The sequence below is a fragment of the Lissotriton helveticus genome, chromosome 11 (genome assembly GCF_964261635.1).
Source record: "Lissotriton helveticus chromosome 11, aLisHel1.1, whole genome shotgun sequence".
Classification (NCBI taxonomy): domain Eukaryota; kingdom Metazoa; phylum Chordata; class Amphibia; order Caudata; family Salamandridae; genus Lissotriton; species Lissotriton helveticus.
This window is the reverse complement of record NC_136072.1, coordinates 1,157,574,937-1,157,601,449: the sequence shown is the minus strand read 5'-3', so window position 1 is coordinate 1,157,601,449 and position 26,513 is coordinate 1,157,574,937. Positions and strand designations below refer to the sequence as shown.

Sequence of the window (26,513 nt, the reverse complement as noted above, 5' to 3'; positions counted from 1 at the left end):
GGGGTCACATTTCCATGTTTCCTGCTGGATGCGGTATCATGCACATGGCAATGACGATGTGGTTGCCATGGGACATGGATGACAGGTGGTGAAAATCTAGGAGAGGGGATTTCTGGAGGGACTTCGCAGCTACAGGTCTCTGTCTTGCTGAGGCTGTTCCTTCACCAATGGCATCTGCGGTCAGGAGTAGAGATGTCGTCCGACTTAGACTGCCGACGCTCAGGAATAGACGGTCGCACAGGGAAGCATTGGGGAGAGACGCGGTTCGCGCTTGCTGCGTCTTACGTATGGTTCTCCCATGGGCCTATCTACAGGGACGTCGGTCCACCTTGGTGGCTGTCTGGTGTCTCTGGGTGCGTTCTTGGCTTGCGGTAGTACAAGTCCTTGTGCTTCTCTTCTTGTTCTCTCCAGCACACCTGTGTTTGTCTGGTTCTTCATGGTGACAGGATTGTCACTCTTCTTTTTGGTTCTTCCTCCTGGTGCAGTAGCATGCACCTTCTTCCAAACAGGCCAACAGGGCCTATCAACTTCAATGGTCTCTGGGCCATGCAGGCGAGATCTCCAGTCGCTTTTCTCTCTTCTTCCTCCTGGGTCCTGGGTGGTCCAGCCACTTCTCTTGTCCTTCTTGGTGGCCCTCTACCGGGATGGCAGTCACCTTCTTCGCTTGAGGGTGTCATGTATGCGCCTCAAGCCTGTGCTGCTGTGGTGCCTGTTCCTGTCTGCGTTGAGTCATGCTTGGTATGGTTGGTCACTTCGAGTGACGTGCTCCATGCCCTTGGAACACATGTTTGCATTGGCAGCTGGCCACGTAGAGTGTGCGACTCTCCTCTTGCCTGTGTTGGGTCACTGGGGACTCCGTCTTGAGGCAGTGTGAGGGAGGACAATGTGCTGTGTTTGGCCCACTGCGGGGCTTCGCTGGTGCAGGGTAGATGTGAATGCTCTCCTTGCTGCGTTCAGCAGTGCTTCTCTCTGGAGATGTCTCTATCTCCCGGGCGCCTGCCCGTGTTGTCAGGTTTGCCGGTACGGCCTTCTGCGCACCTCTGAACTTGTGCGCTCCGCGCTCTTCTTGGGAGCCCTCTTCAGGCGCTTGGCATGCCTATTTTCCTGGCTTGCGGTGACGTCCGTCACCGCTAGGGTGTTTGTAGCAAAATCCTTGCTGGCTTTGTTGTTAGACAGTCACTGGGGGTTTTGTGTGTGCTGTGCACAGTTGTCCTTGTGGCTTACTAGCTGCGTGGCGGGACTTGCTGTCTTTAGCTGTGCCACCTGGGTATAGCAAGACTCCTGGCAGCTTTGGGCTTCCTGAGGCTCCTTGTGGGGGTTAACAGTCTCCACCCCTCCAATGAGACAGGCAGCTACCGTGAAGGCATATAGCTCTATCTTGAGGAGTCTCTGCTACAGTGTGGGAGATAGGGAACAGCCCAAATCGTTCAGTGGGGAATGTGGGTGCAAATAAGTTCATGTCTCAGCACTAGACATTCTGTCCTTTCGGTATTTTGTCTCTTTGCTTGCTGCCTGAGGCTGGACCACTGCTAGGGGCACTGTGGCTACTTTTCATGAGGCGGCAGCTTTGCTGGAGCTTGGAGCTACACTGGGGTGGAGATGCAGGTGAAAGGCAGTTTGCGGTACTAGCATGGCTGTGGTCTACACTTGCTGCTATTTTGGGTCAAGGTTGCCTCCCACGACTTTTCCCAATAAACAGTGCCACTCAGTAACTTTACCAAGCATTTGCAATGCAACAGGTCTCGCATTTACACGAGTTTATGCTATTGGCATTGTAAATGACAATACCTTTTTTATGCTTTAAAAACAAAAATAAAAGGCATTGTTATTTGCAATATCAATAGCTCAAACTCGCGTAAATGCGAGACCTATTGCATTGCAAATGCTTGTTTATCATACGGAGAGCTTCTTCTGCTTTATCGCTTGAAATTATGTAGTGATTATATTGCAGAGTTTAAAAATAGAAGACATAGGTTATAGTCCCGTTGAGAAGGGCTAATTTTATGTTAGAATACCATGAGTTATTGCAAGAAAGCAGGGGGTGCACGCCATGTACACCATGCTGGCGTAAACCCAACACCTAACACTGCCAGTGGCAGGATTGAGCCCTTGAAAAGATAGAAATATCTTCAAGGAATTTCCAGAAGCAAAGAATAATCCAAGCTCCCGGGAGATGAGCTGGGCTATAACGGACAAAAAGTTGATATTACCTAATTTCTAGATAGCCTTACTTGCCTTAACCTGTAACTTTAGGCTGAGCTCTCCCTCAGCTAGAGGTCCTCCCATCCCTGGAATACCCATTTATCCCCAATAGTGCACTTTCTGGAATATTCCGACATGAAATGTCAGACACGACATCAGTAAACGTCAAGGGACTATGCAGCGCTTCCCATGCTCAGCATTATTCCAACTCCAAGCTTTGCCTGCTCATGCCAGGTATGCAGCAGGGCAGGAAGGGCTGCTTTCACCTCACCTCCTCTTCCGTGCAGTTCCTTCAACGCATTGTATCAATGCTGTACCTGCTCGAGGCGGCTACTGAGACGATGTCACCGACTCTGGTCAGTCAGGTGCATAGACATCTAGCAGCAGTGAAGCTGCACCTTGCCCGCCCTCGACTGCCAACCAGTCTGGTTCAGAACAGCTGAGGCAGGCCGGTCACTAGGCCGACAGCAAGGCAACCACTGGGCGGCATGGCGATCTCTGAGGCAGTAGCCGCCACCAGCCATATGTGAAAAAAACAGAAAACGATCAGTAAACATGGTGCTTCCACAACGCAGCAGCGACAATTACAGAACCGATGTCCACCGCCTGAGAAGCTAATATATACAAGCATTTGCAAAAAAAAACGAAAACAAAAATAAAAGTCATTGTTATTTGCAATGTCAATAACTCAAACTCGCGTAAATGCGAGACCTATTGCATTGAAAATACTTTTGTTTCATTTGACCACCAGATGGCAGTCACAGCACACACACACAAACAAGTATTCTGTTTCTAGATTAAAACGAAATGCAAGTAGAATCGGTGCTGAGATAATTGATGTTCTAAAAATAGTGCTTAAATGAAGGAGACAGTGTAACGCCGCAAGTAAAAGACCCAGTCATGATGGGTGGTCCCAAAAGGAGACAGGGCGGTAACAAGGAGGGACTAAGAAGTCTCATTATCAATCAGAAGCCAGCTGTACAATAGAACCAGTTACGTTACATGAGAGAAATGTTACAAAATAGAATGTTACAAAAATAAACAGGAGATTAGAAGAGGTAGGGTAAAACCATAGAAGGCAAGAACACATTATCAAACACAGCAAGCAAGGGTGAGGAATGTACAAGAGAATATTACAAATTTACAATGATGAACGTACTTCCTAAAGGGGTCTGTGAATGAAGGTATTAGTTCTGAAAGTGTTCATTACTGATATCTGATCCTGCAGCGGCACACTTTCAAGTCCCATACATGGGGATAGACCCGGTTCAGGCCTTGATAGAAGTCAATAGGAGAACAACAATCTCCTGATTGCATTTCTAATATCTCCCACTTTCCTCTAAACGTTGTGATGTAAGAGAAAGTGTCACTTAAGTGTCACACATTATTTATTTTATTTTATTTAATTCATTCTTATAAAGCGCTGACTTTACCCGAAGGTGTCAGAGCACTGTACAATAGAACCAGTTACGTTACATGAGAGAACTGAAAAATAGCATGCCATAGAATCAAAGCGACGCAGGCATAAGGCACACAATCTCAAGCACAGCAAGCACAGACTGTAGAAGCAAAAATATGAATATAAATGATAAATTTTACAATGACTAAAGAACTTCCTGGCGAAAAATAGCAGGCCATAGAATCAAAACAACGCAGGCAAACGCAACACAAAATCAAGCGCAGCAAGCACAGGATGAACAAACAAAAATATAAATATATGTGACACATTTACAATGACTAAAGAACTTCCTGGTGGGGTCTGAGAAGGAGAGAATTGGTTCTGAAAGTGTCTTTGGAATAGAAGAGATTTGAGGTCTGCTTTTAAGATCTGGATGGAGTTGATGGCATGGAGCAAAGGAGGAAGCGAGTTCCAGATTCTCACTGCATTACCTGAGAACGATTGTGCCATCAATTTTTCCCTTTTGAAGGAGGGGGCTCAAGAAGGAACTTTTCCGCATTCCGAGACGGCCTTGAGCCTCCAGACAATTTCAGTTTATTCGCCAGATAGCGAGGGGAGGAAGAGTGCAAAGCTTTGTGGGTGATGCACGCCGTTTTGTAGATAGCTCTAGCCTCGATGGGAAGCCATCGGAGTGAAGACAGGATAGGAGTGATGTGGCCACTTCGTTTGGACCCTGAAATGAAGTGAGCTGCTGAATAGAGGACGGATTTGAGGGGGAAGAGGTAAGATTTGGGAAGGCCAGCCAACATTTGGTTGTTGAATGTCATTCATAAGTACACGGAAACTATGAAAATGTCAGACATAAGCAATCTGAAACCTTGGCAGCAATGTCCCAGAGTAAGCTAAATTAATGAAAATGTATCACAGTCCTCTTGCTGTCCTACCTTGAATTCCTTCTGCTTGGTCTTTCTTTTCCATCTACAACAGCGACACCTGCCGTCAAAGCTATAAAACGCATCGATCGGACAATCTGCGAGCACGGTTCCAGCGCCACAAACTCACCGGAAGCAAACCCGGCGGCCATATTTGAATACATAAAAGTGGGATTAAATTCACTAAGTGCGGCATTAAAGGTCACCATTACTATAAAAAATCTTAAGTCATTTCTACATCGTATTAAATAAATTAATGCATGGGAACCGTGACTATTTTCAATAATTAAGTATCTAAAAAAGAGTTCGCGAATTATTTTTGGGTCTATCTCAAATGTGCGCATTAATTACAGATCGCGGGAGGTCTTTGTATCTACAGAGTTAATAATACTTTCTGTTTCTTGGCCACCTTATATGAACTACGGTACATTGGGAGCTAAGACGACTTCCGCGCAGGACTTGCTTCCCAGAGATGGCCGCGCGTAGTCCCTCCTCTCTGTCCGCGCCCCCAGACGCAGCCAGTCTCCAGTCCTCTTTCCATGGCCACGGTTGCGGAGCCAGACAGAGCGCTGGCAGGGGAAGCAGAGGAAGATTGTCCGCCAGGGCCTCCGTACCGGAAGTAGCTCTGGGGCCGCCGCTCCGGCCCCTTTGTAGTGATTGGAGAGCTGGGCGTGGGAGCCGTGGTGAGTGAGAGGGACGGGGGCGTGCAGCCGGGGCGGGGGAGGCCGGGGGGGCCTCCCGGGGATGCGAGCACTGCTGCCGTGGCATGGGAAGGGATGCTGGGAGCCGGGGAGGTGAGGAGCCAGCCTGCCTGTGCTGGAGGTGCGAGGAGCATGTCCCCTGGGGACTGATGCCCTGCTGCACCCTGGCTGCGGGGAGACAGCCTCCCCCTGTGTGTCTGCCTGTCTCCTGATGCTGACCTGTGTGTCTGCCTGTCTCCTGATGCTGACCTGTGTGTCTGCCTGTCTCCTGGGTGCTCACCTCCTCCCCCTGTGTGTCTGCCTCTCCCCTGATGCTGACCTCTTCCCCCTGTGTGTGTCTGCCCCTCCCTGTGTGTCTGCCTCTCCCCTGGATGCTCACCTCCCGGGCAGTGACACTGTCTTGCCTCCCCGTGGGTGGCTGTAGTAATCTGTGCACCTTGGGACTGAGTGTGATGAGCCCCTGTGCTGGAGGCATGAACATCCTTTCACCTGAGCAGCCTGTGCTTCCTGCACCGCTATAGGATGTTTGGCTTCCCTTCCTGTGCCATGCCTTTCTTATAATCTGTGCACCATGTGTATGCTTGTAATATTTACATGGTGCAATCCAAAGGTAGCTAGTGCTGAACGGGACCGTGGTAACAATACAGTGTGTGATGGAGGGGTGGCTGGTTTCTAAGAGCAAAAGCTGACTTCAGTGCATCGTTTTTTGTTTAAATCTGTTTTTATTGATTGTTTTGTATTCTTATGAAATGCAACAGACGTTTGGGTAGCGGTCTATACATACAACCATCAATTATCAGTATGACACACATTTCTCTATGCGTTTGTGCTGGGCGAACAGTTAACATACATTCCCCTTCCGTTGAGGATCAAGCTTAGCCCTTGGTCTTCAACCAATGTTACATATTGCATAGGATACAGCTTAATTTGACTTCAGTACATCATGGTGTAGTGTTCTTTAAGGAGGTGTGTCTTCAGCTCTTTCCTAAATCGGAGCAGGGAGAAGCAGTTCTGATGGATACAGGGATGTTGTTGCAGCTCATCCGTGCATACATTCAGAATGCCTGTTGCTTATTTTTTCTTTGCCATTCTTTGCCTCCAGTCCGATGGTAGCCTACCTGTGGGTGTGCCAAGAGCCACTGCAGATGGTGTGTTTGACAGCAAGATGGGCAAGGTTGTGATGTCTTTGTGAATCTGGTTTTTAAGATGGTGTGGGCTGGTAAGGGCAGCCAGAGCAGGTTCAGCAGGGTGTGGGAGATGTGATAATATTTATTCTTGCCTTTGATGAAGCGTGTTAATGCATATAGGATTCCTTTCACTGTGGCGGGGAGTGCTAGAGCGAAGTAGCGATGATGTGTAGGAGGTCATTGCCACCCTCCAAATGTGGTTGTACAAAAGCTTGAACAGCTGTTACGAAACTGTTTTCGGAGAGGAATGGTTCACTCTAATAAACGTCTAATTCGTTTGGACCTGCGTTGCGTTGCTAACTGAACTACAGAGATCTAGTCTCTGCCGCCCCGATCACTCCGAGGATCGGCAGCATCCCTACCCGCAGTACATTGTTTTTTCAACCAAGTCATCCTGGACTTATCCCGCTCCAGGCTTGCTACCCCGCTGAAGACCGTTCGGCTTCCACCTCCGGATTCCAAGTCCTTGGAATCTCTTTAGCAATGTTCCATAATCAACCCTGTCCTGAGGAAGATCCCAAATTAGGAGGATCGAAACGCCGTCGACTACTCAGCCCAATAGAAGGTGCTATCCACAACGTGGCTACTTTCAAAATCAGTCCTTCTACATTCGAGCTAGTTTCTTGAATCATTGTAAAGCCACATTGTTTCATCCAATCATTGTATATATTGAACACCTATGCGCCGTTTACGCTGATCACCTTGTCACTTGCGTCGCCACTGTGCACACCACATGCACCTTTAAGCACCAAGTACAATTAGGGTTGTAGTATTTGTTTACCTACAGTGTTGTTACTACTGTTTTCCCTTTTTTACTTTACTTGCATAACTATGATGCCATTGGCACATTTAAATAGATGTACTGAGTCTCTTTACTTCTCTGCTGATAATGTTTTGCATATCTTTTCTAACTGCCTAAGAAATTATACCTGTTGGGATATTCTCTGTTTATTCTAATTTCACTTTAATAATGACAGCTGACACTAAGCTGTCTTAATTTTCATGGCAGTATGTTCCTTAAGTGTGAGGATGGTCTTCCCATTGAATTAGAGAGAGCTGGCATTTGGTAAAAGTTGGGGTTTGGAATCCATTCCTTCATACTGTTGAGCCAGTTATTTTTTTGGTAGACCAAATCGTACACATTGCCTTTTTAATATACATAAACATTATAAATATTCTTTTTTTTTTTTTTTTGTTTGGTATGTACAGGTACTCTATAGCTGTGCAACAATTGAGTACATTGCGTTTGCTGGAAGCGATATTCAGTCATTAAAATGCAACAATGCTATGAGTTTTGTATGTGAATGAAAACTGGGTGATGCTTTAATTCAGAATTGACTTTTTTCTTCAGTGTCATAGTTCATAATCATTTTCATGTAGGTTCAAATTATAACAGTTGGTACTATGGCAAGCCTTTTGTAAGTGTCATTCTCCCTCCCACTACAGCATTTGACATGTATTACATACATGCTGTGGACAGTCATACGCTCTTGTCCTCAACCTTTTTCCCCTATTAAAGTTGCTAACATGGGAAGAGGGCGAATTGCAATAGACTGGAATGTGATCCGAGCAGTTGACAGTGTCTATTATTAATGAATAATTCAACATATCACTGTTTTTGATTCAGTGTAATGCCAGAAGTGTGACCCTTTTACCCTTACATAGATCCTGTGCCACATAACTCAAACTACCAAAATGATGAGGTTCAACAAGACAAAAACTGGTTTATGTGTGCTTTTTCCCCCGCTTCAGTTGGGTTAGGACCATGTAGTTCGGCTAAACACTTTCTATTGGGTCAAGACAATATCTGATTTGTAGATGGCAGGTCCTTGTTTAAAGATGTGTAGTGTTTGAAAAACTATGGACTGGAATATAGCCTTATGGATTGCAGGTGGTTGAGACCTTTGCAAACATATCACCCTTACCCTCTGTGTTTCAGTATAAGGTTAGTGATATTACATTTGTCTGATATTCCCAGCCCTTTTTTGCGGTTAAACTGCATTAATGGCTCCCTTCATTTAAAAAAAAAAAAAAATTATTGAGCGTGTTTTATAGAGGACTTTTTGTCTCCTGTGGGTTCAGATCCCTGAAACACTTGAAGAAGAAAACATAATCACTGGTCGTTTGTGAGGGTCATTAATAGCCTCATTGGTGAGTTAGAAGGTTTACTGCATAAACACTTAGCTTTTGGGCAAGTTGTAAATTACATTTATTGCTGCCTGAAACGTCTGACAGTATTTTGTTGACAGGCTTATGGTTGTCCGCTATTTTTCTAACCTGGCTTTTTTTACTTTCTGGAAATTTTTATCAGTCTGCATTTCGTTACAATGTATATTATGTTCAACTTGTCACCGTCTTTTTGAAAACGGATACCTCTCTGACTTTTTCCATTAAATGTAAAAAGTACAGTGGTCATTCTTTTGTTAAAATTCGGAAACCATGGTAGGATTTTTCAGTGTGAGAGGTTTACATGCTGTGAACGTTTCAGTTTTGAATGTTAGGAAGGACTGTGATTTTCTCATCACCCTTCTTCACTTAAGGGAATCGAATGTCGGTGCCTGCGAAAAAAGCTCTGAGATTTTTAAATTGTATGTATTAAAGCAGATCCCTGTTTTGTGGAATAAGTGCAGTGATTGCAACAAAAATGCATTGTGCATAAGAAGGGTGATGTACCTAAGAAGGATCAATCGCACTGCTTTTATCCTTGTTGATCTTTGTACAGCATATAGTGTGAATTGAGGAATGACACTTTACGTTATGGTGTAGATGGGCAAAGTAAATATATCTGTTCAGGGCAAGTTTAGAGAACATTTCCTACTTGCACGCTCTGTTTTCTTTCTGTGAGGTTTACTGGATCTTTTTGTGAAAACTCTGTTAAAACACACATATTGGTCACTCTTTCAGAAATCTCATCTGAAACTCTGGTAGAAATATCAAAATACATTTTATGGAGAGTTGGCCATTACGTATTTTGTTTGGTTACATAGTTGAAATTTTGAATAGTTTCTATAGAGTTCCAAATACTCGGTCTGCAAAAAACGAATATTATACATATGTCTACAGAGCAAAGCTATATTCCTACCAACCCTCCATGTTTCTACAAACAAACCTACATTTATCACAAAAGCTCATATACTTTGCGCAGCATTACATCCTATGTTTTAGTCTCATAATGCAGGGAAGGCTAGAAGTACTGTATGGCCAATGTAGTCCTTAATCATGGCTGTGTCCTCCAAATGTTTTCATAATGGCAAAATAAAGTGGATATTTTTTTTATTTTTAAAGATTTCGTTGATTTCGTTGTTACAATAATTATGTGACTGTTTTCCATGTTTCTGCTTTCTGATGAAAGTGTGTTTCTAACAGGACCTGATTGAATTTTGAACAAAGAAGGGGTGCCTGTGCCTACTATGGGGTTGTTTTGGTTATTTTGATACATCACATAATAAAGGAAAAAACGTGTCTTTATTTTGGGACACCATCTTTTTTTTGATGTAGGGTTCACCACTGAGAGTGTTTGGAGACATTTTTTTTAATATTATACCTGTAGGATGTTTGAGGCAGACCATTACCTGGGATGGTCAAACTGAACTCTTTTGATGTTAGACATGAGCTCAGTTATATTACAATTTCATCTTCAATGATTCTTACTGAACTCCGGAAATTAGTGTATATATAAATCAGCAATAGAAGGGGGTATTTTATTCTTACTACAACTACATGGTGTCACGGTTTGGTGTTCATGGAAGAATCCGCATAAAAAAGGATTTCTATTTAAAAAACGAAAAAAAAACAGTTTTATTTTCCCCATAGTTCTGTTTTGAGGATTTAGTATTTGTGCAGCTTGTCATTATACTTTCTCAAGAACTGTTCGCTAGTTGTACGTCAACAAGGCTTTGTAATATGCATTCGTGGCCTCACTTCCCCATTCTTTTCAATCCTTGCTACAAGGTTTGCTTAAAGATAGTGCTCACTAAGGGAGTGGGCCCACACTGCTGCAGATAAGGTAGCTGGCAGTTCAGCACATTGGACAGCAACCTTTGAAAATACAGATCACAGGTTTTGTATACTCAGTTTGCATTACTAATACCACCACTCTTTAATTTGTTCTCCTTTGAATTTCCTCTTGATTGCGCCCATGATACTGGATTCCAGCTCTGATTTCTATACAAGTAGCACTCTCTCCCTCTTGTCGTCATACCTTCTCTTTCTTCAATCACTTCCTCTTCCCTAAATCCACATTGGCTGTCCTTCTCTGCCAGCCTCCTGGGTCTTTAGTGAAGGCAGAAGCTGTGGTCAGACACAATTACTCAGAGAACTGAATGACTTTCAACTTCAGCGGTTTAAAACCGAAGCTCACAGTATAATTTTCTGAGGATTTGTTTGCAATCATGAAAGAAAAGGTCCTTTTCTCAGAATAAGTGCGCTCCCTTTCTGGTTGTACCCTGCTTCGTGGATGAAGTACTCGTGTGAAAGGCTGGTATGGTACTGAAAGCGAGGACTTGAACCGTCCTCCTCATCACATGTTTTTAGATCACCCTTGTAATCCATCTTTTCTCTATGGTTCGATCTGAAACTTCATTTCTATCTCTTTCCGTGCTCTGGTAATTCCTTGGATTTCTGGAAGATCTGGCACTTCAACTTCTCTTTCACATTTCACCGGAAGAGTGATCAAAATTTCAAACCCCAGTGAAAGACGCAGCTCCCATTTTTACGCTCAGCACATTAATTTCTAAGCTCATACATTCACATTGATACTGTTTCCCCCTTTTGAATTTTCTTTTAAAATGAAACTTGCTACCACGGTTTTCTAGATCTATAGTATTGTAACTATTATCTGTTACGCAACGGAGTGGTACTGATTTTATCATCCTTAGGATGAAAGGTTGATTGAGCCTCAACACGTGTATGTATGCATTAGTACTTGAAATTTCATATATCACTCCATAAAGAAGAGTAACCTAAGCTATTTTGCTTACTAAATCAGTTGGGCAACTGTGTTTATTGGCAAAAAAGATTAGGAATTAATGGCAGATTGCAGAACTATTAGTGGCGGTATGTAATGATGTAATAAATTAAGACACAACCTCACCGAATTATACAAAGTAGTGGTTCATATTGATTATCACACTCGTGCTGTTTAGATGTTTAGAGCAGACCACCAGTTCCAGTACTAGTAAGATAGCTATGGGGGTAAGCACCAGCAGCGGAGATCTGCCTGCATCCTGCTGATCACCACTTTTAATCCTGAGCAAATGGTTGTTTTTTTAATGTTGTGCATACTTGATCTAAGGACATTGGTGCACTTTACATGAGCATCAGGTCACATTACAATTTTTATGTTTTTGAATGCTCAGGAAGTTAAAATAATTTGTCCTTAATTTCAGGATGCTGAGCCGAGGCCGGGGATTGAACCTGGTTCTCAGTTCCAAGATAGGCAGCTGTGGCTGTTAAGCAACATCCCATAGCAAATGCTCTTGAGTTAGAGATCTGTGCGTAATCTGCAGGTAATCGATATGAATCTTCACAAGAAAGGTCAGCTGGTTTATGTTCCGTCTGCATATGACTGGGGGTAATGTACACATCACTGTTAAGAGTGGTCATGAGATGGCTCGGTCAATTCATGCGTTTGCTGCAGTCACAGGTTCTGATCCTGTTAAATTAGTTCCATGGATTGCATGCCTGCTACTTACATCTGTATGCATGGTGTATACTTTGTTCACAGGAGTGATAACGTAGTTATCAGTTATTTTCTTCTGAAGCTAAAAGAGTAATTAATAGCTGTGATTTTGGAGCAAGAGGTGACTTTGTGCTGTGTCTTTCTGCATTTTCGCAGGTAGAATGCATCAGTTGAATGTGTGATTTTCGTTGCCTCATTTGTAGACACACTGTATCGTGTCTAGCAGCACCGTTAGAGCATTTATTTGCTGACTATCGTACTTTTACTAAGTAAGATACCTTTTGATAGGAAATCTTTTATCTTCATACACAGTTTGGTGAAGTAGATCAGGTTTGCTTGTTGTTTAGCTCATTTTGTAGACATGGTCGGAGTGTCATCGCTTTTTTTTTTAGTTCAGTCAGCCCTGCCCGTGTTTACCCAAAGCACTCCGCGCCTTGAAGGAGTTCAGCACTGAGTGAGAGCCTTCTATCACTGACTGAACTTCTCTGAAACTGATCTAATGTTGTTTCCTGTCCAGTCACTTCAGCCTTCCTCTAACTTTTTTGTCATTTGCCTTCCTGTCACATTTCATCACGATCAACCACTCACTGTGTCTACTCTTATGCATGTGAACTGAACACAAAAACATGCACAATGTGCAGAGTGTTTGCAAGCGGACCTCTATATGTGGTGTACCTCGTAGTTACCTTTACTTACAAGAGATATTTATTTAAGAGATATTATTTTTGTCACATAAGCATAGACATCTCGATAGACGGTCAGTTCAGACCTTCTAAAGGCACATTTCATTTACTGACTTGCCAGAGTGCCCAAGGCTAGTGAGCCCTGCATCCCTCGTGCTTTACTGCCAGCAAAATAACCTTCTCTGGACCCTCTGTATATGCGATCTGCTGCGGCCATTAGTAGCCTTCCGCCGGAAGTCCAGCTCGTATCTGGTTCTTTCCCAGAGCTGTGAACATATTGGGACATTTTATAAATGGAAACCAGTCCTTAGTACATCGTCATCATCCCTCTTTATCCATTGCTTAAGGCTGAAGCAACTCAAACCAAACGAATTAGCCTTTGGCGACAACAATAGCATTCAGTATATTGGACAGCAGCAATACTGTGGTTGTGATTTATACCCTTTTAGCACATTTGCAAACGTCAAACGGTATGTACGTGTTTTGAGCAGCATGTAGCCTGTGGATGTAATGTCTAGATTGTTTGAGAGCATTGGACAACAGACCAAAACCTACGCGTCACTATGTAGGTTATATGGATTTTGCACTTATGCAGCAGATTGTATTACGTATCATCAATTGGTAGAGGGAGAGAGAGTAGAGATCCTTTCAATAATTATAAATCAATGTGGAAAGGATCACTGGTCCTGCATAACCAAGGTCTGCAGGTGGATCGGTAGGTGTCTCCCAAATAAAAGACCCTCATACACGTGTTTTTTCAGAGTCGTGTAGCGGTATATGATGTGTCCCCGCTTCTTGTAACACGTGTCCGTGCGTAATCCTTGGGTCAGTTTTTGTTTGCACCCTCCGCCAGGAGGTTGTACCATTGGTTAAAACAGTAGTGATGGTGAATAAGTGAAATAGTGCTATAAAGGTGTTCTAAAATACCCGGACACCCAGAGGTTCAACTTTAATATTTCTGGATTCGGGTAGAAGGTTAAGGCGTGTCGCTATGGAATTATTTAGGAATTCTAGCGCACTAATCTTGTGAGGTTAAAAGTGGTCGACATGTTTCAGCCTTATCTGCCTGTTGGTCAGTCGGCTTTCCTCAGGACCATAAAGTGATTCCGGGTCACCAAGGGCAGAGACAGCACAAGCTGCTAGACGGGTGTTTGAAGGCTAGAGTGAAGCCTCCCCCTTACTGCCGTGGTTCCCGAGGAGACCAGTCTTACATAATGTAGAGGTACAATGTGACCTACTACCACAAAACGAATCAGGTTACAAATTTACCTTTTCCTTTTTTTCACTTAATCACTTTATGGCTGAAACATGTCGACCACTTTTAACCTCACAAGATTAGTGGGCTAGAATTCCTAAATAATTCCATAGCGACACGCCTTAACCTTCTACCCGAATCCAGAAATATTAAAGTTGAACCTCTGGCTGTCCGGGTATTTTAGAACACCTTTATAGCACTATTTCACTTATTCACCATCACTACTGTTTTAACCAATGGTACAACCTCCTGGCGGAGGGTGCAAACAAAAACTGACCCAAGGATTACGCACGGACACGTGTTACAAGAAGCGGGGACACATCATATACTGCTACACGACTCTGAAAAAACACGTGTATGAGGGTCTTTTATTTGGGAGACACCTACCGATCCACCTGCAGACCTTGGTTATGCAGGACCAGTGATCCTTTCCACATTGATTTATAATTATTAAAAGCAGATTGTATTACATCATTTACCACTGTGTAGATGCTGTTACTTTGGCCCTCTGTTGGAGTAGATCAGAAGGGGAAGCATGAATGTGAAATGTGCCCTACGCAATTTCTGTGCATTTAACATGATATCACTATTTGAAGTCATGTGTTTCCCGATAAAGCAAGCACTGGCCAAGCTAAGTGGTCTGGCTTTCAATGTAGTCTACTTTGCAAACACTGGCATGCGTACGTGTTGCTGTGTTGGTGGTGGTGGTAATAATAGCTGGATCTCGAGTTCTGACCTTTATTTTTTTAATACAACCTGTAGCAGTAAAAAGCATACAAGAAAGATCGCTTTCTGCATAAAATGCATACAAGAGATCAGAAATTGAATGTGTGATGATTGTGGCTATTTTTCAAATGCAAACAGTGATGCACAAGACTCAGTAACATGAAGTGAGTGAGTAAAACTTCCCTAGATGGAGCCAATTTTAATATACACAATATAATACTGTTGTAGAGTTTGAGAGAGATGGAGCTTTGGCTCGTGCAAGAGACAGAAAATGTTGTGCAAATAATTTAATTCTGTGGGACTTTAATGGATCTTGAAGGGCAGGTGGCTCGGCGGTAGGCACTAGCCATGAGGAGTATCAAAACAACGTGGCAGTGAGTTACTCTGCAATCTGCCAGTACTAACATCATTAGTCGCTCATGTCCTGGCTGGGTCCTCTGCTATCCATAGCAGGTTGGCAATTATGTATTTTATAGCATTTTTTAAAGGAATAACTGAACATAACTGTGATGATTGAATTGTTAAATATGTTTAGGTGAAATACTGGGAAAGGGTTCAGATGAACATACTGGAAAGTAAACTACTACCAAGTCTGGAGTCCTTTTGGGGGCCAAATTACAAAGCCGCTCGACCGGTAATTAAATTTCCAATTTAGAGCGGCTACACTGCCACTATGAACATTTACTTCTAAATGAGATAATTCTTCTGATGAAACTTGTCCGGTATGTCATCTTAGTAATAAGTCATTGGCCCACTTATTGTTTGCTTGTTCTGGTTATGATGCACCACGTCTGGTTTGGTTGTCACCAATCTGTAAGCTCTTAGGCACAAGAAGAGCTAGTGAAGCTGGTCGAATCCTTAGATCAGACACATTACCAACCATAGCCACAGCAATGGCAAAATTCTTGGGGTGGTCGTGGGCCATAAGAATAAACTCCCTTCACCTCACCAAGGCAAACTAAAGTAGTGTCTAACCTGCACCAGATACCATAGAAGGTGACAATTTTATTGGAGAACCAGTCTATTGTAAATATGTTTTGCAATTTCCAAAAACTATTTTTTAACTGTTTTAAATCATGGTTTAATATCCAATTTTAATGGATTTTTAACGTTGAATAGATTTCTCTTTTATATGCTGACGAGGTATTACCATCCAGGCTTTATTATATATTTTGTTGATGTCGTATTGTTATCACCTATGTTTTATTTGCTCTTTTTATGTACTTTTATGACATAATCTGTTGAAAAAAGCCTGTTTAAAAAAAATATTTATATATGTTTAGAGTTACCAATTTTATAGAATGGAAGAGGTGTGGCGCCAGGGTGACTGACTCTGGAATCTGGGGATCACGGTTCGATCCCTGGCGCCGGGGGCAGTTTAGCCCAGCACCATGTGACTCTGGGCAATAGCTTGCTTAATCTTCCCGACGGCCCCCAGCGCCTAGAGACCCGTACGGGTGATTGTGCGCTTTACAAATGTGAATTATTATTAATTTTATTGTGAAAAGGTGTCATTCTAGGTTCCTCGATTTCATCTTTTTAATCAGGGGTGCGACATTTAAAAAGTTTGAAGACCACTCTCTGCACATCATCCTCTCAAAGTAAATAAATATCACTTTACTTTTGATCGATCTCCATATTTGGTTTATGCTATGCTATTTGTCATTTGTAGAAGTTATAAAGATGTTTACTGGAGCAAAATAAGTAATAATAGTAAATCAAAAAAAAGTTCAGCACCACAACTATTCAATGTGTCTTACTTTTTGATCATAATAGTTCAGCACAGTTATAATGCAAATCAAACACAAAGTGCATCTAATGTTGAAAACTCCATTAAAGTATTTTTGTAGAAAGTTCTTTATTCATATTCTTCTTTTATCATTCTCCTTAACAGTAGCCAACGTGTTTCATCCTCATGGGCCTCTTCAGGCTCTGTTTCGCAATTCTTCTAACTAGGACTTTGTGCTGAAGTTTTTATTATTCGTAGTATGTCCATTCTCTCGCAGATTTGCATTATCAGTTCCTCTAAGGTTAGACACACCCCAGCGGGCAAATTCCGGGCCCTTGATGAACAAAACTCAGATTCTGGCTACTTTTATCAGCAAATAAAGAAAACTGGAAGCTTCTTTAGATTGACTTGGTTGTGTCCAACCTCCGAGGATCTGATAAATAATTAAATCGGCAAGAGAATGAACATAACATGAAGGAGAATAATAAGAGATAAAAGAAGTCTAATATGAATAAAGAACTTTCTACAAAATACTTTAATGGAGTTTTGACATTGAACATTTTTTATTTTATTTTTATTTATAAAGTTTTTTATAGTGCGAACATGACCCACCGGGGTATTAGAGCGCTTTACAGTACACTGTTATCACACATTATACATACAATCGGAAATCGGTGGTTGGGGGCGGGGGGTGCAAATGTGGGGTAATCACCCCATCTGCCCTTGGGGGGGGGCAGAAGACTGAATTGATTAGTGGTGACTGAGGCGAGCACAAGCCTTTGCCTAAGGGGCCCCCATGTCGCTGGTGTTCTAGTTGGTGGAACCTTCCTTAGGGATCACTCTCTTGTGGCAATCCCCAAGCAGGGGTCCACTGGGCAGAGGTACCGTTGGAAAGGGGATACCTCTCCCAATGCAATAAGTGCCAGTGGCTGAGATATGCCCAGAGCACTGATGCTGTTAAAGTAAAACTAGCCCTTAGGCTTGTTTTACTTTGAGTTCAGAGTGTGCACTCTGACGTGATTATGCTAATCGTCATTACAAAAAAAAGACTCTGGCTGATTTAGAAGCTCTCCTGAGCAGCCCAAGCTTAAAACAAATAAAGGAATCCTGACCTTTACACACCTCCCCAGTGTTGGCCATTGGCCGACACCTGCACTAATGGAAAGGGGTTGAGTTGGCCTTTACATTTTTGAAAGTCCTCTAAATCTTCACTCCATACATTCTCGAACCTACTATGTAAAACTGTGTGCTTGGAAATAATACATAGGATCCCACCTTTATGGTATTTATTAATTTGACATTTCCGTCTGTTTTTATCCATTTTAATTTTTTGCTAAATTTGTGTATTTATCCATATTTATTTTGGATTTATGAAAAAATGAAGTCTGAACTAGTATATTTCCACATTTATTTAACAGATAAATGTATGCTCCTACTTGAATGCCTAACCGGTTTCGATGATATCAACACCAACAGATGATAAATCAATACTTATATAAAAACATGGACATTTAATTTATTTAGAGTTTATTTATTTAAAGTTTTATATAGCGCAGACATGGCCCAAGTGGGTATCAGATCGCTTTACAGAAGCTCAGGGTAAGAGAAGCAGGTACAGCAGGCTCATAATTGATAATAACAGTCACACAAACAATATAGGAAGTAGTAATACCAAGGCAGGATGAGAAACACGCTTTAGTCCAAAAGGGGAAACGGAACAAGCCATAGTGGCAGGCAACAGATCGCAGGTGCAGCCAGTGTGCATTATCAGTGCCAGAGATCCTGTGAGCTAGAGCAGGCGTTTGTTCATCAATAGCACTTTCACTTGTTTTTTTGAAAGCCACAGGTGAAGGGTTAACTTGGATTTCAGGAGGTAGAGCATTCCAGATTCTCGGGACAACAATGCTGAAGAAGGCCAGATTGTAGGTTTTCTTCTTCTTAAATTTATGTGGGTTTCAATAGTAGGGACGTTGTGCTTCTTAAGGTTCTAGCGCCGCTAGAAAGCTCCAGTTTTTGTGCAGTGTACCTCGGGGTGTTGAAATGTAAGGCTATGTGTGTCATGCAGGCAATTTTTTACTGAATTCTTGCCTTGACCGGGAGCCAGTTTAGTGATTTCAAATCCGGTGTGATGTGGTTATGACATTTAGAACCAGTAATGAGCCTTGAAGTTGGGTTAAGGGAGGCCCTAGGGAGCGCCAACTGTGAGCTAGGAATGCCACAGAAGGTTACATTTCTTTAGTCCAACCTGGATATTACTAGGGCTTGAACAACTGATTTGAAGTCATGGAAGGGGAGGAAGAGTTTAATTTTCCGTAAGATGCTCATTTGGAAGTTAGCTCCTTGGTGGAGCAGCTGATGTGTTCCTGCATGTTCAACTTCTTGTCGAGCGTTAGTACCAATGATTTTGTGGCATCTATAACATGTGAAATGCAATTGAGGGCTGTTAAAATGTTTCTTCGATTCAGAAATGTCAAGTGATTGGGGATTGCAATTAAAAGGAGTTCTGTTTGGAGAGTATTTCGTTTGAGGTAGTTGCTGGTCAACCAATTTTGAGTTTTTTGTAGGGTTGCATTAAGAGACCTAGTATCTTCAAGGGATGAGCTTTTCAGGTAAAGTTGGGTGTCGTCAGCGTACATGTGATAATTGATGTATGATGATTTCAGAATTTCTGTTAACGGCTCCATAAACAGGTTAAAGAGTGTGGGTGAGAGTGTGAAACCCTACGGAACCCCTAATGTGACAGGCGTGGGGTTAAATAGGAAACTATTAATCTTTATTCTTTGGGATCTATTGTGGAGGATGGAGTCGAACCAGTCAAAGACCAGAAAGCCCCATCCTGCGTTTCACTAAGTCAACAAGGCTGTCATGTTTTACTGTATTGAATGCTGATGAAAGGTCAAGGAGGATTAGAAAGCAAGATTCATTTTGATCAGTCATTTGTAGCGCATCATCAGCTATGTGAGGTAGGGCCGATTGGGTGATGTGGCCTTGACAGAAGCCAGATTGGTATTGGTCTAAGAGTTGGAATAGATCAATGTGATTGCGTAGCTGGGTATGGACACATTTCTGAAGGAGCTTTAAAAGAGCCGAGATGTTGAAGATAGTCTGGAAGTTATTTGGATCAGTGTGGTCCGCTGTGGGTTTTCTAAGAAAGTGGGTTATCTGTCCACACTTGAGGCAGTCTGGTATAGTGCCTTGAAGTAATGAAGCGGTTACTATATTGGTCCAGCATGGGAGAAGAGCGGTTCTAATCTCACTAAAGAGATTCGAGGGAAGCGGATCACTGAAGTGGTTAGAAGGTTTCAATGTTGACAGGATTTTTAATATGGTAATTTGATCAACAGATTTGAATGAGCTCCACGAAGCATTATTAGGTCTCGCCTATTCGATCCCGGAGGGATTGAATACGCAAGATTATAGTAAGCGGAAAAGAAAAGTCTACCTAGCTGCGGATCGCATACAGTTAATGTTCAAGTTCAACATTTGTATAGCGCACTACTCACCCAGAGGGTCTCAAGGCGCTTGAGGGAGGGGGGTACTTTATTTATCGAATATCCAAGTATTCTAGTTGTTTTCTGAAGGAGAGGTGGTTCTGTGTAAGGCGGATGTGGGTGGGGAGAGAATTCCAGGTTTTGGCCGCTAAGTAGGAGAAGGATCTTCCCCCCCCCATGGTGGATCTATGGATGCGTGGAATTGCGGCAAGGGCTTGATTGGACGATCGAAGTTGGCGGGTGGGGGTGTAAAAGGACAGGCGCGTGTTGAGGCATTCGGGTCTTAGGTCGTAGAGGGCTTTGTGTGCGTGGGTGAGGAGACGGAACGTTATTCTCTTGTTGACGGAGAGCCAGTGGAGGTCTTTTAGGTGACCGGAAATGTGAGCTTGGCGGGGGATGTCAAGTATGAGTCTGGCTGAGGCGTTTTGGATGCGTTGAAGTTTTTTCTGTAGTTTGGCTGTGGTTCTGGCGTAAAGGGTGTTTCCGTAGTCCAGTCGGCTTGTGACCAGTGCGTGGGTGACCGTCTTTCTTGTTTCGGTGGGGATCCAACGGAAGATTTTTTTGAGCATCCGTAGGATGTTGAAGCATGATGATGAGACGGCGTTGACTTGTCTGGTCATTGAAAGGGAGGGGTCCAGGATGAAGCCCAGGTTACGTGCGTGGTCCGTAGGTATGGGTACGTTTCCCAGGGCCGGTGGCCACCATGAGTCGTCCCAGGCAGAAGGGGATGAACCTAAGATGAGGAATTCCGTTTTGTCCGAGTTCAGTTTTAAATGGCTGTTATTCATCCACTTGGCTACTTCATTCATTCCTTCGTGTAGGTTGGTTTTGGCGGTGTTTGGGTCTTTGGTGAGGGAGAGGATCAGCTGGGTGTCGTCTGCGTATGAGATGATGTTGAGGTTGTGTTGGCGCGCGATGGATGTGAGGGGGCTCATGTATACGTTGAAGAGGGTGGGACTGAGTGATGATCCTTGTGGTACGCTGCAGATGACTTCGGTGGCCTCTGATCTAAAAGGGGGAAGGCGGACTCTCTGGGTTCTTCCGGCGAGGAACGAGATGATCCAATCCAATGCTTTTCCTTGTATTCCGACATTGCTGAGGCGTTGTATAAGGGTGCTATGGCAGACTGTGTCGAAGGCTGCAGAGAGGTCAAGTAGGATGAGGGCAGCTGTTTCTCCGTTGTCCAGTAGTGTTCGAATATCGTCTGTTGCTGCGATGAGGGCGGTCTCGGTACTGTGTTTGGCTCGGAAGCCGGATTGTGAAGGGTCGAGGGATTTGTTGGATTCGAGGAAGGTGGCGAGCTGACTGTTGACGGCTTTCTCAATGACTTTGGCAGGGAATGGGAGGAGCGAGATGGGGTGGTAGTTCTTAAGTTCAGTGGGGTCTGCAGTGGGTTTCTTCAGAAGGGCGCTGAGTTCGGCATGTTTCCAGCTTTCCGGGAAGGTAGCGGAATTGGGGGAGCAGTTGACGACGTCTCGGAGATGAGGTGCGATAATGGAGTCTGCTTTGTTGAAAATGTGGTGGGGACATGGGTCGGTTGGCGATCCCGAGTGGATGGAATTCATCAGGCGGATGGTGTCTTCAGTGGTGATTGGGTTCCAGACGTAAAGGTTGTTGGAGGGGGGATTTATTTCAGAGGTGGGTGGGGTGGACTGGTCTCCGGACTGATTTTCAAGGCTGTTATGTATGTCAGCGATTTTGTTGTGGAAGAATGAGGCTAGGGAGTCGCAGAGGTCTTGGGAGGGAGTAATGTCGTTGGTTCCAGCGGTGGGGTTGGTAAATTCTTTGACGATGTTGAATAGTTCCTTTCTGTTGTGAGCGTTGTTGTCGAGTCGATCCTTGAATGCTGATTTCTTGGTGGATCGGATCAGTTGGTGGTGTTTGCGGATGGCGTTCTTGAAGGTGACCATGTTGTCCGTGGTTGGGTTTTTTCTCCAGGCTTTCTCGAGGGTGCGACATAATTTCTTGGATTTCTTAAGGTCATCGTTGAACCAGGGGGCTTTTTTGCTACCTTGCTTGATTTGATGTTTTTTCAAGGGTGCTAATTCGTCAGCGCTGTGGGTGATCCATTGTGTGAGGTTGGTGGCTGCAAGGTTTGGGTCCGATGATTTTATAGGAGGGTTTTGGTGAAGCGATGTGAAGAGTTGGTCGGTGGTAATTTTGTTCCAGTTTCTGCGGGGAATTGGTTGTGGGTTGTTGTGGGTCGTAGTATTTTTGTAGATGAAGTGAACGCAGCTGTGGTCTGTCCAATGGAGAGCTGTGGTGTGATTGAAGGAAATGTGCTTGCTGGAAGTGAAGATTGGGTCGAGCGTGTGCCCGGCATAGTGGGTGGGGGAGTCAACAAGTTGTTTGAGTCCGAGAGTGGCGAGGTTGTCCAGAAGGGTGGTGGTGTTGCTGTCGTTGTTCTTTTCCAGGTGGAAGTTGAGGTCTCCCAGTAGAATGTAGTCCTCGGAGGGAAGGGCGTGTGGGCTGATGAAGTCAGTGATGTCTTCGCTGAATTGTGTGCGGGGTCCTGGTGGTCTGTAGATTAGGGTGCCTCTGAGTGTGGTCTTGGGGTTGATGTGGATCTGGAAGTGAAGGTGTTCGGCGGTTGCGAGACAGGCACGTGCACATCCCACATCGCGCACCCACACCATTGCCAGCCACATCCCACACCATTTGTCTGATCCTCGGCATTAGACTTCAAAGTAAGCTGCTCCCCCGCCCCCCCCTCCAACAGACTTCAAAGGAAGCCGCTCCACTTCAAAGGAATGCGCTCCCCCGCCACAGCAATGCAGAGAGCTTGTTTTGTTTATCTCTGTTTCTTCTTTAGAGTCTGGCCTTTACTCGTACGTTCCACTGCATCTCTTCGCCTGCTCTCATCACTACCACGTCCTCTAACGTCCCGTCCCTTTTGATTCCACTCACCCCATATCTGCTCGTAGCCTCCTTCATTGCTACTTCCCCATGCTCCCTGTTAACTTTTTCTCATCCTTTTTAGGTTTTGCCTGGCGAAAAGATGCGCTCTGCGCATCTTTTTCGCGCAGGCGAAATCCTGATGAGATCTGTAGTGTGGCTTTGGGTCGGCCCTCGTCATTCATTGGCTGGCTCCATAAATGGAGCCTAGCCATTGGACGAGGGGCCTGTCCGTCAATGCCGGACCAGATTCGGGGGCGTTCCCGAGATTCTTTGGCTTTTGCCGACGTCATGCTACGTCAGCCGAAAGCCGATTCTCGGGAACGCCCCCGAATCTGGTAAGGCACTAGTGGCACCCCGAGCGCTCTGCCGCCTCCTACTACGGTGCAAACGCTGCCTCCCTGATTGCCGCCGCTGCCCGGGGCCGAGAATAACATGAGGACCTCGCCGGGGCCGCGGAGAGCAAGAACGAAGGAGCTGCCCTCCCATTGGCTGAGGCGGTCGAGCCCCCTCAGTGCCGCCGCGCTAGGAGTGGTTCTCGAGCCGCCGCGTCATCGCTGGAGCCGTGCTGCGATTGGCCGCAGCTTCGTTTCGTCAGCCTACACACAACGGATGTTTTCCCTTCATAAATAGAACTCCGCCTCCGACCGTCCCGCCGCAGCGGGGCCCTGCAGCAGCCTCGGCCACCAGCACTACCATGGCGGGCGCTCTGCCAGGCTCCCGTGAGCTGCGGGAAACTTCGCCGCCCCCCCTGCCTGAGCTAGAGACGGGCCGCCGCGCTGCCCGCGGCGACCCGGAAGTGACTAGCCGGCCGGCCAATCCTAGCGCGGCCGGCCGGAAGTGCCGGAAGAAGGAAGACGGCAGCAGAAGAAGTATGGCGGCCCACGCGGGGCTCCCGTGGCCTGCCTGGAGGGAGCCCCGGGAGAAGCGGAGGACGTTGCCGGTCTCCCATGCTGAAGAGGGAGACCGGAGAAGTGCTCGCAGCCCACCGCCTATGTCCGCCCTTTGTATGGGGCCGTCACAGTCCTCTTTTTCACATCCCCCTCCTCTACACTCCCCCCTCTCGTTTCTCCTCTTTATTCTTTTCCTCTCCCCTCTTTGCTTCCGTTATTCTTGCCATTTCTTTCCTTCCGCCTTCACATCCTTTCATCTCCTTCACATCCTATTTTCTCTCCTCGTCCTTCTCCCCCTGTCTACCCCCCCCCCCCTGTCCAAACAGGTTCTGCCAGGCTGGCTGGAGCTGGCATGGGAGGGTAAGTGGCTTGTGACCCACCCTCTGCTTTTGTGCCCTTTAGCCCCGCCCCCGGTCTCAGCAGATATTGCCCGGCTCCGCGGCCTCCGTGGACTCCACTCTCTCACCCTCGCCATGAAGATGCTCGCCCTCCTGTGCCTCGTGGCGGTCGCTGGTCTGGCCTCGGCGGTGCCCATCTCATCGTGAGTACTTTTACAATCACTTGCTTCTGGGATGGAAAGGGTCAGGTAGCCCGCTCGCTACTGGTAGTAGTCATTGAGTGGGCACGTGGGCCTATAAGTGAAATGCACCATGGTGGACCTGGGCGGCTGCCCCAGGAGACACCTCTGCGAGCCCCTGCCGCCCTGCTCTTTTATTTATTTTGCTGTTGTACGTTGTAGTAAACCTTCTTTCTTCCTTCTTATTCCCTCTTTTTTCACCATTCTATCCTCCCCATCCTTGTATTTCCTTGCTTTCATATTTTCCTATCTTTTAATTGTTCATATCCCTCCTTTTCTTCCTTCATCGCCTCCCTCTTTACAGTCACTCTAATACTTCACTCTTTCCATCCTTATCTCTTTACTCATCCACTTTGTTCCTTCTCCTATGTCCGACGTCATCCAGCAAACGTAGGTATTGGCTCTCATCTGGAGAATGTGCTAGCCTGGAAATCACCCGGGGGAAGCAAGAGGGGCGGGGGAGCAGCAGAACAAAACCTGTGATTTTGCTCATCTTCGCTTTTGCAGTAGGAAAGATGCTCTTTGCTTCAAACTGCCCCTTCCCTATTTCAGCCTGAAAAAGAATATGAATCTAAAAAATTTGACCTTTTCTATTTTCTTTTCTATCCCGCCTCCTCCCGCCCCCTGCTCCTTTCCCCGCCGACACCAAGGTGACTTAAAGTTGGTAGAGTTGGAGAAGGGAAACTACGTTTTAAATATTGTTTGCAGACAAATTCTGGTTTTATTGTCCCGATGTCTAATGTGGCAACCCCGAGCCCAGTGACACTCCTCCAGGGCCGGCGGCGGCGACCAGTGCCGAGTGCTCAGCTTAGTGCGTTTTAATGACAACGGAGCTTGTTAATGGCCGAGGGCGGCTAGTTAGTAACCCGTGGTATTTAATGGCGCTGGAATCGCTGAACGTGGATGGTCTGTGAATTAACAGGAAGGCCTGGTATGTGGATGAATCTGGATTCGAGAATCATACGTTATAGGATTATTTAAGGCAGGGTCCTGCGTGAGAAGGGACATGAGTGAGGGGGTGCATGCAATAAGGATTGTTTTGTGCAGTGCCACAGGGGCACCCTGGAGCCACTCCGGTTCACCATTACTAGAGGTATTCTGCACATGGCCTGGGGGGGTTGCCAATGTGTACGTGTCTTTGGCTTTTAAAAAAAAGATGACTATTTCTGTCTATTAGCAGGCATGTCTAGCAAAAAATAGTGCTGCAAACATTCCAATCCGCGATCCATTTCCGAATGTCTTCGTTTTAGAGGTTCCTGCTGAGAAGTATTATTAGCCTCCAAAGGCACGCTGTCTTGTAAGTGATCAGCTGTCGGATACATGCTTCCATGCTCGCTTTCTGGGATTTATAGATATAAAGGTATTTGTTTGAAATGTTAAGATTCATGATTCTCTCTCCCCTGCACAATGGCCTCTTTACTATCCTAACAGATTATGTTGTCGACGCCGAGACTCGACCCTGGCCCCCCAGCTCCATAATGTCCGTGTTCCCGTTCCTTCCCGCACCCCCCCCACCCCTTTTCCCGGTGTCCGTGTCTCCGGCCGTCTGTCCCACCTCATTTACATTAGAACATCTTCAGTCCTGCTCTTTAATAACCAGCTCCCGCAACAACTCCCCGTGCCAAGTCCTCGCACACACTCTTTACATAAAACTCCTCTCTGTTGCCTGCGTGTGCCTCCGTGTGCCCCTGTTGCCTGCTTGTGCCTCCGTGTGCCCCTGTTGCCTGCTTGTGCCTCCGTGTGCCCCTGTTGCCTGCTTGTGCCTCCGTGTGCCCCTGTTGCCTGCTTGTGCCTCCGTGTGCCCCTGTTGCCTGCTTGTGCCTCCGTGTGCCCCTGTTGCCTGCTTGTGCCTCCGTGTGCCCCTGTTGCCTGCTTGTGCCTCCGTGTGCCCCTGTTGCCTGCTTGTGCCTCTGTGTGCCCCATTTTGCTTGCGCCCCTGTTGCCTGCTTGTGCCTCCGTTTTCGTGCCCCTGTTGCCTGCTTGTGCCTCCGTGTGCCCCTGTTGCCTGCTTGTGCCTCCGTGTGTCCCTGTTGCCTGCTTGTGCCTCCGTGTGCCCCTGTTGCCTGCTTGTGCCTCCGTGTGCCCCTGTTGCCTGCTTGTGCCTCCGTGTGCCCCTGTTGCCTGCTTGTGCCTCCGTGTGCCCCTGTTGCCTGCTTGTGCTGT

The 26,513-nt window shown here is 45.4% G+C and overlaps 1 protein-coding gene across 11 annotated transcripts in view; it reads left to right on the top strand.

Annotated features, from left to right (window-relative positions):
• The first annotated feature begins 5,093 nt into the window (after positions 1–5,093).
• The window catches only part of EP400 (E1A binding protein p400), a 522,955-nt gene continuing 501,535 nt past the window's right edge, over positions 5,094–26,513 (top strand). For 7 of the 11 annotated variants that reach the window (XM_078667964.1, XM_078667963.1, XM_078667968.1 and 4 more), the window contains exon 1: positions 5,094–5,216. The gene's annotated coding sequence lies outside the window, so the exon portion shown is untranslated. The remainder of the gene's footprint in view (positions 5,217–26,513) is intronic. The other 4 variants (XM_078667969.1, XM_078667971.1, XM_078667962.1 and 1 more) reach the window with 1 other exon arrangement.